At 44.8% G+C, this 20,649-nt stretch overlaps 2 protein-coding genes across 4 annotated transcripts in view; one reads left to right on the top strand and one right to left on the bottom strand.

Annotated features, from left to right (window-relative positions):
• Positions 1 to 4,486, bottom strand: part of LOC139756275 (zwei Ig domain protein zig-8-like) — a 369,804-nt gene extending 365,318 nt beyond the window's left edge. The window contains exon 1 of one of the 2 annotated variants that reach the window (XM_071675506.1): positions 3,947 to 4,486. The gene's annotated coding sequence lies outside the window, so the exon portion shown is untranslated. The remainder of the gene's footprint in view (positions 1 to 3,946) is intronic. The other variant, XM_071675507.1, reaches the window with a different exon arrangement.
• The window catches only part of LOC139756274 (uncharacterized), a 490,501-nt gene that overhangs the window by 346,758 nt on the left and 123,094 nt on the right, over positions 1 to 20,649 (top strand). The window lies entirely within an intron of this gene.

The raw sequence follows: 20,649 nt of genomic DNA, 5'->3' as shown, positions 1-20,649 counted from the left end.
GGGAGTATTGTGAGCTAAAGGCATAATGTTCGACACCAATTTATCATCCCTTGCGATCTCTGGAATCAACCCACACAATCGAATATCACCACACATAATCGCGAGTGATAGTAAACAACAGAGAATTCTGTAGAAATGTACAGACTTGTGTATTACGATTTATCTAAAAAAAAAAAAAAAAAAAAAGAAATTCGGTTTTTATTGCCTCTTTCGTGTCAAAGACCATGTGGCTCTGAAGGTGCGTCATAGTAGGAGTCTGCCATATTGATGGTCATTAAGACATTGAGTTCGTTAGGTGGTATTATCACCTGAACCATCCTGAGGTATCGCTGACTGGTCAATACAAATGATACAGCCACACAAGAATATCCCGCGTACTGTGAGGTCACCGAGTAATTCATATCACAGAAATAGGAAAAGATTGAGTGTAAGCTTTTGATCTGTTCAATATGACTAAAGTATATATATATATATATATATATATATATATATATATATATATATATATATATAATATATCCTGGATATTCCTGAGAATATTGCCTGCTTGCAGTAAGAGAAGTATTGTGAGTCAGAGACACGTAAACTTACTATCTTACACATCTCTCACGTCTTGTCTTGCAAACAACTTGACTCTTTTTCGCAGTATCTTTCCTATTCCCACCCCACCATGTAAAGTTAATTATGGGAAAAAAATAAAACTTCTAACTTAGATAACTTAGCGGTTTCTATTGTCGCGAGGTTAAGTCAAGAACTTAGGGGTTATATCCTAGAAGTAACCGAGTTCTAGCTGGGTGCAAGATAAGGTTATATTGTCTCTCTACAGAAAGCAATATGTAGGTATTCCGAGTTTCTAGATGCATATGTCGTCTCTCAGACACAGACTAATAACTTGGTGACGCAAAAGCAACATCACATCGGCTGGTCAAAGACTGGCACAAAGGTAGAGAAACTCGTCCATGCCACACTTTCATCTTTACCAAGAGCTGCCGCTCTCGCACTCGCAGCCGCCATGTCGCACAGAAACTCTTATAACTTCAGAATAACTTGTGTCGCTGATATACGATAACCTGAGTGCTGAACTGAGCCTGGGGAAGGACTTCTGAGGCGATACAGTCAATACACAACACAGTCTTTGTTACGTAATGCTTTCCTCTCACGTACGCTATACAGTAGTTACGCATGAGGTTTTGCTATACACTATTTCCTCCTGCTGTATACCGTACAATATTCCCTACGTTGGATACTACACGTTACCTTCCTCTGGTCTGAAATAATATTATTTATGTATAATGTAGACGATACGGTCCATCTCTGGGGTTTTCACTGTACAACGCTCATACATAAGTTATGCAAACCAAGTCACCTAATTTACGCATCTAAAACATGTATTGGCTTATACATAGGTATACGTAACTTGTACATAATGCAGTACTTAACGTATTCCTACTAACAAAAGAAACAAGGAACAAAAGATACAACTCAACAAAACAATTCTGAAATACAGAAGATACACAGATACATAAGGAAGATTGCAAACGATAAGAACACGCAAAGAATACGTCAGAAAATACTTATAAAAAGTAAGTTAAAATATCGAGTAAAGAACGGAGCGAGGCGGTCAAATTATGAAAGCCACAAACAAACAAACAAACAAACAAAATCACTAACAGAAACATGGAGGGAGAGGGAGAAAGGAGGGGGGTGGGCGAGTAAAAGAAAAGAAAAATGACACAATACAATTCATGCAAAACATAGCGACCATGAAATACACCGCGAAAGAAAATGGCAAGCAGTAAATTCAGCGAAGGTGGGTCTTTGCTGGAGGTCCACTCCACTATCAACACAGACGAAGCAAACAGAACAAGGGTCAGGTCAGAGGCCAGGCCATGACTCCCAGGGGTCGTACTGTCGTGCTCAAGGGTCGTAAGTACCGTTCGTACTGTGGTGCTCGAGGGTCGTGACACAGTGGCCGAAGGTCGCACCCTCGTGATCAAGGATCGTACCATCGTGGGCTTCAAGGCCGTACCGTCGTGTTCAAGGGTCGGGTAGGTACCGTCTTATGCTTCAAGGCCGTACCGTCGTGTTCAGGGGTTCACATAACCCCTTTCTATCTTGAACGTGACAAAAAAAAAGAAAAAAATAATACTGCGTTTCCTAAAGTTGAACAGCAAGTCTCGTTCTTTTAGGCTATCCCTGGTATAAATGCGTGAACGACGTTTTTTAGGATAAATATGAGCAGCGAAACCTGAAGGGAAAAACAAGAGAAATAATCAGGGAAATTGGGCGCTAGTTATACCTGATTGACTACCATATTTCCCTCGAATAAATTCAATTTTTTTTTTTCCTAGAATTGGGATTCCATTTCCTAGGTTTGCCGAGGTGATAAAGTCGTCCAGAAAGAATTGTCACTTGGCATCTCTTTAATCCCGTGCGATCTATTCTTATCTATTAATCAAACAGATGGACTCACAGGAAGACTGGGTAAAAGCAGAGCTAAAATATTCAACTCGACGATATTCGTGATATATTTCACAGTACGATATTTAGCGATGTTATCGAGGCGATATTCGCGATATTCTACTGGACGATATTCGTGATAGTGTACAGGACGATATTGCCTATATTTTACGTGGCGATATTCGTCGTATTCGTCTCGATCTGAAATGATTTACATGTAAATTCTGGCCAGGATGGGTTGGGGGGGGGGGGGGACACGGCTGACTGGGTATGGGGTGAAAATAGAGGTCATTTCTGTGTTAACCCTCCTGAGTACGACGGTACGACCCTTCTCAGTACGGTGGTACGACGCTTGAGCACGACGGAACGACCCTTCTCAGTACGGTGGTACGACGCTTGAACACGACGGTACGACCCTTCTCAGTACGGTGGTACGACGCTTGAGCACGACGGTACGACCCTTCTCAGTACGGTGGTACGACGCTTGAGCACGACGGTACGACCCCTGAGCACGGGCGGTACGTCCCTTGAGTATGATGGCTGAGGTCTTCGACCTGACTCTCCTTAAGGACCAGACCTAAAATGCCAGGGCAGTGTATCCAGAGGCCGTACCGCTGCCCTTAAGGGCCGTACCGTCGTGATCACGTTTTCGTACCGTTGTCCTTAGGGGTCGTACCGTCCTGCTCAATCAATCGTACCGTCTTGCTCGGAGTTGTACCATCTCACTCGAGTGGTTGTACCGTCGTGCTCGAATGGTCGTATCGTCGTGCTCGAATGGACGTATCGTCGTGTTCGAGAGGTCGTGTCGTCGTGGTGGAGTGGTCGTATCGTCGTGCTGGAGTGGTCGTATCGTCGTGCTGGAGTGGTCGTAGTAAAGACTCAGGCAGAGCGGGAGTCAAGTGTGACTGATGCATGATCTTTGGAGTCAAGTTCTCGAAAGCCTTGAGATCTTGGGTTCGAGGCCACCTCAGCTCCCGTCAACCGTGACGTCACATATCCTATGATGTTTTGTTCTACTTATATATATATATATATATATATATATATATATATATATATATATATATATATATATATACAGCTAGGAACGTAAGTTGGCAGATAAGAAACGGAATTATATGTATATATATATATATATATATATATATATATATATATATATATATAGTGTGTGTGTGTGTGTGTCTGTCTGTCTGTGTATGTGAAATCATCACAGACAGAAATTCCCCAGTAATAATGAAAGGAAAATCCTCGGAGTAACACAAGAAACGTTCCCCCAGTTAGTGACAAGAGACAACAGAATTAAATTCCCAAGGATGACATGTTGACCAGCGGGGCCCTGGTCACAGCCGTGTGGGTAGGAGGCAGCTGGACACTGGTCCTTACTTCCCAGCTCAAGCTGACTACTTGTTTCATCCTAGCCACATCCCTCCCTCACCCTCCCTTAAGACCTTTATCCCTCCCGTTTCCTTCGAAGTAGTCCTACCAGAGAGAAGGCGACGTCGTCTGGTCCTGGGGCACCGACAGCACCATTAGGGAAGCCGTCTCCTCCATGGCTGCTGGCGGCGACGACCATCGGCTCACTCACATGTCAGTCACTGGGGGATGGAGGCAAGGCCTCCTCTCGTGGGTCCCTGTTAGCACGCACTGTTCAGACGCGCTCCTTCTCTTAACACGTCCTTTTGATTTACTAATTTCCGAAACCTACTGAGGAAAAACTGTTCTTTCAAGGCTCTCCCCGGGCACGACCAGGGCTACGGAACACAGTTGCACCTCGCTCAAAGAGAGAAAAAATGTGGTGCAATTACACGACAGTTTGCGGTACAGGACGAGCGAGATTGGGAGTTTGGGAATTCTTGCGCGGGCCGAAGAGTGGCGGGTTCTGAGGAGCGTCACACACCCGCGCCGCAGGGAAGGCAAGACACCACTGACGGGGCCCATCGGCGGCCTCGGCTTCCAGAGGGCGCTGCGCAGGGGGATGGATGCCACTCGCACATTTTCAATCTGGTTATTTATGGCACAAAAAGGGAGAAAAAAAAAAAGGAAGCGGAGACACTATCACATAATTTTTGTTCCTTGTGTCTACTTGGTTGTCGGGTGTGAGAGGCGTCTGTTATTGGGGTTCTGAAGAACAGATGTCGTACATCGAAGGAAACAAGTGATGTAAGAGAGAACATAACGACTCATAAATCTTTGGTACTGGAGATGTGTTTTTTTATGTACACGTCAGATAGACGTACAAAATTAAAAGTCTTTCTAACACTGAATAAAAATCATAGCCATTGAAATATTTTCCATGTGTTACTATGATGTATGTGACGTAAACATGAAGAAAAAAACAACAGAACAGTACAAATACTTTTTTTTAAATATGCTAAAAAGATGCATTTAAAGAAAAGAAATACAAAACAGTGAATTCACTGCTAGAATGGAGTCTTTTTTATATATAGTAATGTTTAAAGAGCCGAGCGGACGTGTTGGGAAGGTTTCATAATTAATACCGCATCAAACTTTCATTTCTGCGAGGGAAAACTGGTGTGGATTTTAAGTCTTTTGTTTGTCCGACTTCGTGAATGGCCGGGAGTCATATAAAGCAGTAGACAAAAAAAAACCCTGATGGCGTCAGGGGTCAGTGGAGGAGATCGATTTAATTCGGTCGACTGTCAACTTCTGGTAACCTCGGAACGCACTTCAGTCTGTGTGTCACAAATCACGCACTCACATGAAGGACGCACCTTACACGTAGGTGCTGACTGACAAAGTCTCACAGATCTTTACCCTTACAGAGCCACACAGTCGTAACACACTCGACACCATCTTCACGCACTCACACACATCCGACTTGCCCACACCCTCATCGCGTTTAGCTATAACAGTCCAACGCCACACACACACACACACACACACACACACACACACACACAAAGTCAGTCAACCTCCCAATCGACGCACTTTGTTCAGTGTACACCACCACCACTGTTTCTCCTCTTCCGTCCGTCTGCACACGCACTCTCCTTGCCCAACCCTTCACTGCTCCTGACCCCCCCCCCCCCCCACCCCACCCCTCCGCTAGTTCCAAACTAGGACTCGGGATGAAGATCTACGCTAATGACTACAACAGGTCCAGCAATACTCCATACGCTCCTGAGCCCCAGGGACTTGGCTGTTAGCGATCAGTTCCTCTCGTGTTTAAGGACTCAAAAAACGAAGCACCTTCTCCTGTGCGAGACCAAATTTAACATTATATTGCCCGAATTTAATATTAACTTTCACTGGATAATCCTAAAAATAGTTGTCCCAAAGAGAGAATGGGTTAGGATATGAGTAATTCTAAATAGAATTAACAGGAAATTAAAAACTTTTTTTTCCACGTTTCACAGGAAATGAGCTTACCTTAACATACATAACAGGAAATGTGGTAAAGGTTATATGATTGAATGGGATATGGGATTATCTGGGATTTCCAGGTCAGAGTGGAGGCTATGGTCTGTGTAAAGCAAGGTACGTCCAGCAGTAACCTCCCCAAGGTGGTCATCAGGTCTTCGTCAAAGACAACCTCCTAAGGAATCCCTTGAGGGAATACTAGTGAGGGCAAGTCTCTGCTATAGGGGCCCCACAGAGGCCTGGTCTGTGCTCTAGGGGCCTGGTCTGTGCTACAGGATATCTAATAGAACAGCCTAAACACAGACATGAGAAACAGACGTGGGAGGAGTACAATACGGTTCCCCCGATCACCTAAGAACAGCAGTTTCGTCATAGGGAACCTACATAACCGGGAGGATCCCACTTTGTTTACCATTACGAGCCAATGAGATGAGACCACAGATCGCTTCGGGTAGGCAGTGTGCCACGTCCGTGGCTCCTGTACAGGCGGGTTCGATAGCGTTCACCATCAGAGGAAATATGGACGATGGAGAGCCAAGTTTAAAGCTGGCTTACGTGACATATGATGTCCAAACCCTTCTTGGTGCTCTGTAGCCTTTGACCCTGGCCTTAAGGATCAGGTCAAAGACCAGGCCTTCATAACCAAGAGTCACGCCGCTGCGTTCAAGGGTCGTACGGTCGCGCTCAATGGATTAAGGCTAGGGTGAATCTCCTCGGGAATGGCCAGCCCATACTCTCAACAGCTTCAAGTCGCAAAACCTGACTGAAATGAACTCCTTCACTGTTCCTCCGACTGAATCGGCAACGCTGCTTCAGTTGCAGACACCATATCATGCTACGTACGAGCGTGTGTCTGCCTACATACGTGTAGTATACTGTAGATGTATGTATCTGTGATGTACATGTTGGACATGTATGTATGTATGTATCTTCGTAGAATTATTTCCTTCAGTCGCGTCATGCTTGGCCAGTAATTAAGTGTTGCTTCTTCAAGCTCACCCGAAATATTTATTCACTAAAAATAACAGTAGTTTTGCTGTGCTCTCTACGTTTGTTGTAGAGTTAAGAGGATTAAATTCTCTGTACAAAAGTTGTTATATTTTATGTAACTTTTTTATTTCATATTTACGTGTCAGGGACCGAGAGAGGGGGGGGGGGAGCGTGAGAGGTGGATGAGAAAGAGGGAGAGTGAGGTAGACGTGAGCAAGGGAGAGTGAGAGGGAAGAGACAGAGAGTGCGAGAGGAAGGCGTGGGTCTGGGAGTATAGGGAAAGGAGAGTGTGTGTGTGTGCGTGTGTGTGTGTGTGTGAGAGAGAGAGAGAGAGAGAGAGAGAGAGAGAGAGAGAGAGAGAGAGAGAGAGAGAGATGAGGGGGGGGAGGACTGTGAGAGGCAACTCTGGGACGTTCTGTCTTCCACTTTCTGTTGTTCAAAGAGCGCAAGAAACACCGTGGTGTACTGGTTAGCGTAGCTGACCATGAATTGCGCGAGCCAGAGTTCGAACCCTGGATAGGATAACGGGCTCATTATCAACCCAACCATTCATCCTCCCCTCATATGTGTGTGTGTGTTTGTGTGTGTGTGTGTAAAATCCACCTTTTCAGTGTCTTAGACAATAAAATATCAAATTAATTAAATTTTAGGGAATCAAGGTTCTGCTGACCCTGGTTCTAGGTCATTACAGGTCATTTCCACCGGGTCTAAGGTCATCAAGGGTCTAATTAACCGGGTCCTGGGTCATCAATAGTGTGATTAACGCGCGTTACGAGGTCACATCACCGACCATAAATTGGTCATCAATAGATTAGTGAACTAAGTTATTAGGACGGTCGCTTTGATAACAGGTGTTGCCCTCTAATACCTGGTGAAATATTCCTAGTATTATTCTATATAATATGTAGCACACACACACACACACACACACACACACACACACACCGTCAGGCTCTAGGGTCGTACCGTCATGCACTAGGGTCGTACCCTCGTGTTCAGTGGTTAAAGGAACCGTAATTTGCCGTCAGCTGGAGCTGTAAAACCAGTTTGATCGTCCGCCTGGCTGTCGGTGGTGCGTCACTACACCTGGTTTAAGACGCCCTACATATAACTTTACGAGCCTGTGTTCTTATCCCAGGATAAATATTGATTACTTCAGACGGCCCGGGTAACGGACGTAAATATACGTATAGATCGCCGGAACTTGACCCCCTAAACCCTTCCTAAACCAGTATAAATCAAGTCTGAAGAACGTGAATCAAAGGATAGTTTGTGTGACTGTCAACAGTACGTCTGTTCACCCTGGGTTCAGATGGTACCCACTGCATCCTGGGAGGTAAGTTCGTCTTCCTCACACGACACTCCGGAGTGGCGTGCGAGGGCTTCAGGCCCAGCGGGACCTGTCACGCTCCACCATTCCAACTCCCTCCCTTCCTTCCTCCTGCTCGCCACACTCCCAAGAGCCCTTCACCACCATCCCCTCCCTCCCCACCTCCCAAAGTTCCCCAGCTCCCGTCACCCTACGGTCAACAGTCAAGAAGGATATTCAGAGCTTTACCTCCAACTGCCCGGCACCTGGGCTAATAACAGTGCCCTCCTGGGGACTGGTTGGTTGGTTGGTTGATGGGGTTTTTGGTCTGTCAGCCGCCACGGGTCATTAAAGGCCGCCATGGTCCAGTCATAACCACCACTTGATAGATATCTTGAACGCACATAATCCTCCTCAGGTGTTCGCGACGATTCTCAGGCCACATTCCTATTGGGTCCTCCTCACATTGACCCTCCCCAACCTTGTCTCCTGCCTCCCTCTGTCATTTTAAGGGCGCTCACCTCCCCAGGGGAGATTACCGTCTCCTAGCAGGACTCTCTCTCTCTCTCTCTCTCTCTCTCTCTCTCTCTCTCTCTCTCTCTCTCTCTCTCTCTCTCTCTCTCTCTCTCTCTCTCTCTCTCTCCACGCCGTTCAGAACATTCCTCTTTCTTCCTCCCACTTCCATCAATCCAACCTCCGTTCTTACTCCTAACACACCCTCCCTCCTGCTTCCATCACTCCTCCCAGCTCCCTCCCTCCCTCCCTCCTACTCCCAGCTCCCTCCCTCCCTCCCTACACTCACACCATGAGGGTGGGTAGGCCGTCTACCCTCGCCCAGGGACGTATTTAGAGTATAAATAACTAAAGCGTTGCAGCAACATAACAGTTTTCTCTTGTTTTGTGGCTGTTGTCAGGATGTTGGCAGATTGTTGTCAGGGGTTTGTCAGTGTTGGCTTGGTTGTGGCAGGGTGTTGCTAGGGTTGGTAAAGAGTTGTCAGGGCCCTGATGGATGTTGCCAAGGTTGGTAGGGCGTAGGTAGGCCGTTGGCAGGGTGCTGTTGGTGTTGGTAAGGTGTTATCAGCGTTAGCAGGGTGCTGACAGTAACAGCAGGAAGTTATCAGTGGTAACGAAGTATAGTCTGGGTACTGTTGGTAATGTCCGGACGTTATCAGTGTTTGTATTGTGTTTGCAGCTTTTCCAAGGGAGTTGTTCCGGCGTTTTCAGGATGTCGTCAGAGGTGGCAGGGTGTCGTCAAAGGTGACAGAGGGTGTCGTCTGTGTTGGCAGAGGGTGTCGTCAGTGGTGTCAGAGGGTGTCGTCAGTGTTGGCAGAGGGTGTGTGTGTAGGAGTGCACGTTTGGGGAAGTACGACCACAGGACTTCCGCCAGGGATCCAAGGTATTGCCATCACTCCATCCATTTGTTTCTCGGGGACGGCCACGTGAAACGAACCTATCAATACAACATGAAACTCTCTCTCTCTCTCTCTCTCTCTCTCTCTCTCTCTCTCTCTCTCTCTCTCTCTCTCTCTCTCTCTCTCTCAGCACCTGTGTCAGGGGCCCAACCTGCCCCACGTCCCATTCTGGGTCACGACCGTCTCCCTCAACCACCATCACCATCACCTCAGTGAAACTGCTTCTCCTGCACCTGTACCTTGATGAAACTGACTGGACCCCCTACCCAAGCCCATGTGCTTTGGTGAAACTGCCGCTTCAGCACCTCCCTCTGGGTGAAACTGCCGCTTCAGCACCTCCCTCTGGGTGAAACTGCCGCTTCAGCACCTCCCTCTGGGTGAAACTGCCGCTTCAGCACCTCCCTCTGGGTGAAACTGCCGCTTCAGCACCTCCCTCTGGGTGAAACTGCCGCTTCAGCACCTCCCTCTGGGTGAAACTGCCGCTTCAGCACCTCCCTCTGGGTGAAACTGCCGCTTCAGCACCTCCCTCTGGGTGAAACTGTACTTCCTACACCACAGTCTTGCTTCAGTAATTCCATCACCATTCAACGTGACGTCACTGTGATCATTATTGTAATTAGTTACGTCATTATCATTATGGCTACAGTAATCGTCGTGAGCATCATTTGCATCAAAAATATAAATAACACCACCATTGCACCGTCATTATGATAATTGTAATGGTCTTAATTATCATAACCAAAATTAACAAGAGTAATTATCTCTATAACTAAACGGAATTACCTCGTGACCATCATTAATTAACCTAGGCAATAATTACCATCGTCTTACAAATATCATCATCATTACATAACATAATGTGTCACCATGAAACGAGTCAGGGTATGACATGAGCCATGACATGTCATGACATGGGCCATGACATGACAGCTGTATAGCTTCCCCTCTCACAGCTCTCTCACCTCTTCATCAAACATTACCACCTTGGGTTGCCATTAGGTAGACGATCTGTGAAGGGACCCTGTAATCATATATTCCCTAACTTCACAAACTAATTAGTTCTCCCTTAAAAATCAATTTAGGGCCCCCAGTTGGCTAATTAGAAGTAAGACAGGTCTAAGTTCAAGTTGCTGAATTGGCCCGTGTTGAGGGTCAGAGGAATTCAGCCGAGGTGAGAATTACCAACGAGAGAAAATATCCTGATAAATAATTGATAATTTGGATAATTTGTTTATTGAATTACATCCTGTGTGATGATTAATAACAGCAATCACATTATTCCCGAATTATTTGCTGCGTGAAGTATAGGTATAATTAAACGAGGACGTTTTGAAATATACTCAAATTTCTTCTTCTTTTACTGTTTTGTTCGTAAGATTAAGACACACACGTAAGATACGTGACTGTAATGCAACCTGTGTGAAGATACCAGAGTTATCTGTAATTGGTCTGGTTTAAATGACGCAAGACCCGAAAACAGTGGAAGACTCTCTCTCTCTCTCTCTCTCTCTCTCTCTCTCTCTCTCTCTCTCTCTCTCTCACACACACACACACTATTCCCCACTATACCTCTCCCACTCTTGGCTCTATTACGTAGTCTATTTTCTATATTCAATTTCTCTAAAACAAGAACTCCATCTATATCGCTTCTTGCGTAATACAAAGTAATATTTTTTTCCCATCTCCAAAGGTTTTAGAACACCTCTAGTAATGCTCTTCTATTTTTTCCTCTTCTTTTTCATTCTTTTTCCTTCCCTTTCCTCTTCCTCTTCTTCGTGTTAGCTTTTGTTCTCCCACTCCCATCACTGGCTTTGACTCTGAACACCTTCCTCCGTAGACTTGATACACCTCACTATGTCTTGTTCCCCTAATCTGTCTCATTATGTTCCAGTTATGCTGTTGAGTCTCGCACAGTGTGTTCAACTGTGGCGCAGGGAGACTAAAATCAGGTTGAGACAGAGTAATTCCGAACCGACGTAAAGTTCGAGACTTTCTATCTCCTCCTGTCCTTGATCAGTCTCGCTAATGGACGGAACTCATTTTCCTAAAAGCTCTTTTGAAACTCGTATTTTTCACCAGGATTATATTTCTTTATCGAAAGTTTCCCCCCTCGTAGGATAGGTCATGCAGCACGCAAAGACACTCCCTCAGCAAGTGTGATCGCCTTCGTGATTCATTGTGTTGGAGACGTCCTGATGTGGGGTACAGCAAAGGCGAAGTTTGGGAGGCCAGGTCCTGATTGCGGCACGCCCTCTCGTGAAGGGAAAATGGACCATATGGTGAAGTTATGTTAGTGTTATTATCAATTCATCGTTTTGGTATGGGATGTACACGCCCCATCAAGGCCATCTCATCAATGCACAATATTCCCTTTTCTCTTCAACCTCACAAACCCTCGTACCCATTTTTCTTGGTTCGCTTTCTCCCCCATCCCAGTTTTCTTAGTTTTCTTTCCCTAATTCCCATTTTCTTAAATCTTCCCCTATTTGTTTTCTACTGTTTCTTACCTTCATCCCCGCTTTCTGCTGTGACTGTCCCACATACACGTTTTCCACAATCTCAGTCCCATATGCCCGTTTTCATCAGTCATCCCCACACCCGTCTTCTTTTCACACAGATGGGAGACCCGCATCTTCTGTTTATCTCGCTTGTTTTTTCTAGCAATTTTGATGTCAGGTCATGGGGCGTGGAGGGGATATTGCCTCCCGCTCCTCTTCTGTTACCCAGCAAAACATCTGTGTCTCCCCCAGCGGCCACTACCCATCTTCTGTCTGCCTCCCGAGAAGAATATGATTCCCACGTACACCAAACACGGTCACAATGATTCCCATGTACACCACATACGGTCACAATGATTCCCACTTACACCAAACACGGTCACAAATTTACACCAAACACGGTCACAATGATTCTCACGTACACCACACACGGTCACAATGATTCTCACGTACACCACACACGGTCACAATGATTCTCACGTACACCACACACGGTCACAATGATTCCCACTTACACCAAACACGGTCACAATGATTCCCACGTACACCACACACGGTGACAATGACTTACTGATGACAAGTTTTGCAGTGTTGTACAGTTCCTGATGTTTCTGATGTATTATCCCTTGTGTCCAGATGATGGATGGAGAGGTTTCCAGCCACAATATCTGCCTTCCAGTAAACCATTAAACTTGTTGTTGAAGTTGTTGAATTTTTTTATTAATTTGAAGTAATGCAGGCTGTATGGGCGCTCCGCTCCATACATTCGCGTTCTGGTTCCATTTGTATTGTTTTTTATGGTCTGGTCTTCCGGGCAATTTTTCTTCCCCACTTTTTTTCTTCAGATTTGGGCGTAGCTTAGCAAGAGGCGAACGCCGTCCTCTATGGTGTCCTCTGCGAACGATCGTGACAAAATTTCTTCGACAAGGACTTTTGAGACGCTCTCAGCCAGAAGAACAGACTCTGGCCTGGCATGTTCTTTGTTCTGTTCAGGTCGCCAGTCTCTCTTCCATTTATTGTTCATGTATCAGAAGGGGGTACTTTTATCCCCTTGCTTTCAGGCTTTTCGGCTCTCTCAGCTTTGGGTGGAACTCTGTGCCCCTTGGACTGATTTAATTAATGTGAGCCAGATGAGTCTGACCCACTTTTGGGAAAAGACAACAAAAAAATTGTCGAACGAAAATGAATTATATTTTATATTTATCCTGTGTGTGTGTGCGTCTAACACAACCAAGAAAACGGTAAGCTGGTGCAGAATTGATTCTGGATTTAATCTGTTCCAGGAGAGAACAAAAAATTTAACCTTGGAAGCCCCGACTATACATAGACATCTTCCACATCATAATACTTCGTTTGATTCAAACAATAACAGTCCTTTGATATCTCTCTTTTTCTCACACGAAAATCAAATCAAGTTCCTTGTAAGAGTTTTCTCTCCACTGTGGCAGATATATATATATATATATATATATATATATATATATATATATATATATATATATATATATATATATATATATATATATCTGCCACAGTGGAGAGAAAACTCTTACAAGGTCTTTCCATTTATAGACACGCCAGAGATCCATCATTTTCCATGCCAGTAGTAGTATCGTATTTCCTGTGTGAGAGGAAACGCGTCAACGCAACCTGGTTTAGCGAGTCCTTTTTTTATCACAAGATAAAAAACCGAGTTTTTCTGTTGTTGCGTATTACTGATATTATTAGTAACTTTATGTACTTCTGTAGACACCACAATAAAGACGGAAGTCTTTTCAAACATTCTAGTTTATGAGCTGAGTAAAGCTTGATCATCCTCATCATAGCTGTAACAACAAATTAGCTTTTGTCTTTTATTTCTACTGATTATCAAAGGCTTCGTAGAAATCAGTAGACTATCACTGCCTTACCATGAAAGAGAAAATGTTCAATAATCGGTTGCAGAACATAGAAGAAAACCTGCCAGTATGTGTGTGATGAAGGAGGGGCCTCTCTCTATAAAGCTTAGTACAGCTTTATCATCATGTTTCCACGCACGATAAGCTTTGCAGTTCTAGGAACTATGGCTGTCTTCATTATTTGAATGGCGAGTATTTACTTCCTTCATTTCCTTGTTAAACTGAGGGTAATGTTAAAAAGATTCTTACCCTCTCTCTCAAAGAGGGTAAGATGTTGACCAGTCCAATTTCCTTATTACCATACATATGTACTACTGCTGCTGTCGAGCCACCCTCGGTGCATACATAAACCACTCCTGTTTCCTTGTCCTCCTAGGTACATGTTGTGGGTAATGCTAAACCACTTGCCTCCTCCTTTCCTTACTTCATATTTCCGCCTCTCCAACATGCACAGAACCTTCTGTGACAACTATCACTCATGTTACACCTTCTGGTGTCACCGTGTTGGCACGTACCACCATCTCGTCTTCACGCAACAGCCAAACCAACACCTGATGAATTATTCAAGCAGGTGTCTTGACCGTTGTTCCTGTTGTTGTACCTTGACACAAGTAACAGGTGTTGAAATGCTCGGAAGAACATACAATGAAGAGGTGCTTTTTCTTCCTATTGTTAAGATTTCTATGATTTTCATCATCATCATCATCGTTGCGTGGCCTACACTTCCCATCCCTGCCCCGCCCATCCCGACACCACCCACCGCCCATCCCAACACCACCCACCGCCCATCCCAACACCACCCACACACGCAGCACCACAAACTCCCCCAGCACTCCCAATTTAGAAGGGAGTTCTCCCAAACAGAGCCACTTACTTTTCCCTAAATAAGGGAGATCCCCCCCCCCCTAAAGCCTCCCATTCCGTTACATATAAAGGGGGTTCTCCTCCCCCACAACCCCCCCGGCTGGACAAAACCCAGCAAGAGAGATTTAGTGTCACTTATGAGGAAAGTTTTGCTGGACATAAATCTTAAAGACAAGAACCAAGAACGGACCATGTGAGTCAGGGAGAGAGGCTTCCTCTGTAGTGCTCTTAACTACCCGGCTCTCTTGTCTTGTCTCCTAGTGCTCTCTCTCTCTCTCTCTCTCTCTCTCTCTCTCTCTCTCTCTCTCTCTCTCTCTCTCTCTCTCTCTCTCTCTCTCTCTCTCTCTCTCTAAAAGAAAAGGACAGTGTTAACAGTGACGTCAGAGGCGCGAAATAAGAAGCGAGTTTTTTTCTTTCTCGATCGCTTACCAAACTCGGATAACGATCATGAAACCTTGATCTAAATTCACCACTAATTCCATCTCACCTTATGGAGAACCACGTCGTTGTACGTCACGTCATTATCACAGTAAAACCCGAGCCTTCCATCATGTGACGTGAGATCCTTTTCTTATCTGGATGTCAGCGATGGGGTCAGGGGTGGGTGCCAAAGTTTAACATTAAGTAAGCCAACTTGTTAATAATTTCGTGACGGCAGACGAAACGAATTCGAAAATTGTTTGAAAAGGACTGGCATCGCCTTCGAAATCTACCGTCGTCAATAGATATAGATGTGTGTGTGTGTGTGTGTGTTGAAAAAGTTTACATTTTCTGTTTCACATAACGCCACTAATAACTTTTTTTGTCAAAAACACGAACCAACGAAAATAAGAGAGACAGAAATCGAAAACACATGTTCAGTTCCGACGAAACTGGCCATCGAAACTACAGCTGTAGATACAACTACATTACGAACTACCCCACCTGTAGTTCCCCCACCCATCAATGTGTATGACCTACAGGACCGACATATATATATATATATATATATATATATATATATATATATATATATATATATATATATATATATGTTTTTTTTGTTTTTGCTGGAACATAAATTTGCAAGTTGTTGACAGGAAGATGTGCTGTAGTGTTCACTCCTTGTTCAGCTGTCCCTCACCAGAGACACGCTCTCACCCGCGTGCCTACCAACTTGTCGAATAAATTGCAATAAAAGTCTAGAGAAAGTTACATGGTGCGTGACGCTGGTGGGTGACGCGCGGGAGGGAGTGTGGTGGGGAGAGAGAGTGTGTTTTTGAGTTTATCTATGGTGGAGGGGTTGAGGAGGGAGGGAGGGAGGGAGACATGATGAATCACAACCGCCCTCGAGTGTTGTTAACCGTGTCAGGTTGTAGATGTGTTGTTGTGTGTGTGTGTTGTGACGCAGCAGCGTCGTGTTACGGGTGTGTTACCAACGGCTCACGTACGGCAACTCGTCAATAACCCCCTCAAAAAATGTGACCAGTGTTACCAACGTCTCAGACTAACTTCGCCAACCGTAAACTTCATCGAGTGTTAAGTACCAACATCAGCAAGAACTAACTTCATCAGTTAATAACTTGTATCAACTTCATTCAATGTTTAGTGCTAACTTCACTAAAAAGTTTATTTCAGATATAACTTCATTTAGTTCCAACTTCATCAAGTACTGATTTCACCAAGTGCTAACTTCGCCTTCCAGTGTTATCACCAAGTGCCAACTTCACCAGATACTTCCTTAACCAAATACTACATTCACTATGTGCCATCTTGACCCAGATCTAACTTCACATACAACTAACATCAAAGACTAACTTCATCGTATAACAGCTTTACGAAGACCCAACCTTATAAAGTAAATGCTATATAACTTCACAACCAATTCTGGAACCCATTTGGAAGTCTCCTGAATGAGAACTGTTCTAAAACCAATTTCGGAACCCATTTAGAAGTCCTTACATCTCGATAATCCGAAGTTTGAGTTTCATTCCATCTGGCCATTATCACGATAATCTGAGGGACGCCTGTGGGAATTATCGACGCCTGCGTCTTCATGTGTCCTCCTCATGAAGATAATTACGGGAATTATAGTGATGATCACGGAATTGTTTACGCCTTTACTGCAATAATCTGTCGGGGAGGTTTATCTGCCTCGAGATAATCAAGTGATTACTACTGTCAGTGCCGCTGTGAGGCCTAATTGGGGTTGTTAGCGGCCAAACAAAGCTGTTCTTTATTCTTCGTTAGTTATGGTAAATGGTCATGATTGCGGTTGGTTACGATATGGCGATGTTTATGATTCCGGGAGGTCAAGACAAAGGAATGTTTATGGTTGGTGAAAAGATAGGAATGTCTGTGATCGTGGGTAGTGGGTAGGTAGAAATGTTTATGGTTGCGCAAGATACAGTGATGTTTATATGTGTGTGGTTGGTCAGGGCGAAGAGATTAATGTAATGCTTGGCCCTCTGTGTGTGTGTGTGTGTGTGTGTGTGTGTGTGTGTGTGATTACTGTATATGTGTTACAGGAAGGAGGAAGTTTTACAGTTGACTTTATGTATATAAACATGTCTGCACTCCTATGTAGGTACGTATGTATGCACACACACACACACACACACACACACACACACACACACACACACACACACTCACACACATGGCAGCCTTAGCCAGGTACCCATTTATCGACCAGCACCGATGGGGGGATGACAGTGCCAAGCCCAGCATCCGAACCCATGCGGGCCTGACGCCGGCCGGACTCGTGTTAACTCATGGTAACTTACGCTAACGTGCGCGCGCGCGCGTGTGTGTGTGTGTGTGTGTGTGTGTGTGTGTGTGTGTGTGTGTGGCCGCAGACAACTTTACAGTGGCAATTGTCTTCAAGTTCCCGCAGCTCAGGGGGGGGAGGGAGGGGATTAGTTAGTGGAATAATGGTTGTGTTATCCGCAGAGTTTTCCCGAAACCTGACTTCTTCTTAACGTTAGAAAATGGTTACGTGGGAGGGAGACTACAGCATTGCTCAGGGGCGCACACGGGGCGACATACACGCCCCAGTGGCTGAAGGAATACGTGTGGATATGCTTTTCTCTCACGTATTTGTGTGTATACGATACTTGTGTATATATCTGATGATTTTAAAAGAAATTATTGTTAACATAATCCTCCTATATATAATGTATGGTTTAAGTGATTTCTTTCTTTGTCTGTCTTGTTAGTTCGTCTGTCTGGCGCTTAGTTTGTACAACTTTCTACTGGTAGTCGACCTGTTTATTTCTCAGTCTGTCTGTCAGTCGGTATAACTCTTGGAAAAATAATCCCTTGATTACAAAGTCAATTTGTAATGACGCTCATGGGGCAAAGGAATGACACTTGACAGTCATCGAAGTTCTGGCTCACTGCGCAGCCAGAGAACCAGCATTTCAGTGCCTGTCAAGTATCACTCCTTTGTTCCCAGATAGATGTCTTTTATTTATGCCTCGTCCATCAGTGGACTACTAGCGTTCAGTTCACACACATACAACCTCTCCACCTCACACCTGACACCTGACAACACGTAACCAACACGACTCGTTCTTCGTAACTAGATTTTCCTGTGGTGGGCCCTACGCGCTACAGCCCTGCTATCTTGGCAAAATCTCGTCTTAGGTGTAAATACGTAAGTACTGTAGCACTTTCCTCTGCGTTTTCGCTATCTGTCTGTCTATTTATATATCTATCCAATCTATCAGTCAGTGTTTCTAGTTATGTATCCACATCGTAATGGGGCAAATGAAAACCCTCTTGAAACTTAGCTAATCCAACACCATTGCAATATAGTCTCCTCCTTCCTCCTCTTCCTTCATATCCTCTCAACTCAACCCCTGCCCTTCCTCCTTGGGGTCAGATGATGGACCTGAGCCAAGGTTCTGCTCCCTACATCAAGCTAATAATAATTCAGCAACCTCAAATGACCCGCTAGAATGCCTAATTACATTAGCGGGTCGGCAATTAAGGTCTGGTTTTTAAATGGTGCTATTAACATGATTTAGGGACGAGCGGACGTGAACCACCATCAGTTCGGGTCAGATTACCACCACCGCTGGTGCCCCGCATCACTACTGAAGGTGGTAATGTTTTGAGGCTGTTGTGTGGAGAGTGAGGGAGGCAGAGGGGTGGGGAGAGGGAGGGATGGCGGGGTAAGGGGGTGTTGCCATGCGTCTACCGTCATGACATATCTTCATCTCAGTTCTCGTCATCATTTGGCTGCTTCATTCTCACTCGTGAAGTGTTTTTTGTATGGATGGTGGGAGGTGAGGCTGGAAGAGAGAGAGAGAGAGAGAGAGAGAGAGAGAGAGAGAGAGAGAGAGAGAGAGAGAGAGAGAGAGAGGAGTGATGGATGACGGAGAGATATAAAGAATGTTGATGACGTCCCAAGTGTGTAATTAGCCATATGCACTTTACGGGGAGGGCGTTTTACACTCGTGGTGACCCATCTCTTGGACAGTGTCTACTGTCACTGACATCATTGTTATGTCTGCATTAACCGTGTGTGTGTGTTGTGTGTGTGTGTATGTGTGTGTGTGTGCGCGCGCGCGCGTGTGTGTAAACACTACTCTTTACTCTCTCTCTCTCTCTCTCTCTCTCTCTCTCTCTCTCTCTCTCTCTCTCTCTCTCTCTCTCTCTCACTCACTCATCATGAGACATCATGACAGTAATACGACATGTAATGTAAAAGTGAATCCTGATCGCCTTGTCATTGGGATCTTAAAATGGCGCCATTTAAAAGGCCCGGCCTTCATTATGGAGCCACTGATGCAATCATTTCACCTGACGGGGTCATCTGATGGTGCTAATGAATGATTATCCTCAGGCAGAGGACGAATGATCGGCAGGTTCTGTCGTACAGGAGAGAGAGAGAGAGAGAGAGAGAGAGAGAGAGAGAGAGAGAGAGAGAGAGAGAGAGAGAGAGTGAGTTAAGTGGGAGAAATGAGGAAAGAGAATGATCTATTCATGATCTGTTCGGAAAGCCATTTACTAACACACGAAAATTAACAACACATTTAGCTACGACTGTTAATCTTATTGTGATTATGTTAAATGATTACATATATTGTCCTGTGTCGCCTCAATTGTTTTTGATAATGCATCCGACTATCTAAATACGTTTTAAACTTTGCCATCAATAGCATTTTGCACTGCAAATTGCTAGTAATTCTCAATCGCATTTTATACATTAATTATTAATGGTATTAATTACACTTTATTATTATTTGGGGGGCTAACACAGTTATTCCGGTGTGATTATAAATCTAATAGGTGATAATTATATATATGTGTGTGTGTGTGTGTGTGTGTGTGTGTGTAATTACCTTTTTGTATTGTACGAGGAAGGTAATTCTACATCCACAGTTTCATCGCTCACCCTACACTATTCCTCCATTAATGTTATAGTATAAAAGTATTTATTGAGGTTTTCGAACACGTCAGGTAGCCACTCTCATATCAAGGCTCTGACCTAGCTACTAGGTCAGGTCTGGTCAGTGACAAGAGTGAGGGCTTCGGGTCTACGCTTGGTCGTCGTCGATGTGTCGTTGACGGCTTGGTGAAGGCTGAGGCTATGGTCGTGTAAGCCAGGCTCGTGTTGTCGTGAGTCTGAGCGTTAGCGTTCATTCAGCCGTGGGCTAGTACGAGTCTGGGATGAAGGTAGTCCCTGACCTCACGCGTCTGGTGGCTCAACTCTACTGACAGGAAAAGAAAAATAGAAATGGTCTAAAAACCAGTTGATTCTTACGTACAAATTGCTAGATCAACAACTTTGTCCCCTGTCATCATACTCTAGGCACACCGTTCCTTTAATCAGATGACGAGTTGTT

The sequence above is a fragment of the Panulirus ornatus genome, chromosome 21 (genome assembly GCF_036320965.1).
Source record: "Panulirus ornatus isolate Po-2019 chromosome 21, ASM3632096v1, whole genome shotgun sequence".
In the NCBI taxonomy this organism is placed as follows: Eukaryota; Metazoa; Arthropoda; class Malacostraca; order Decapoda; family Palinuridae; genus Panulirus; species Panulirus ornatus.
This window is presented reverse-complemented; position numbering and strand designations above follow the sequence as displayed.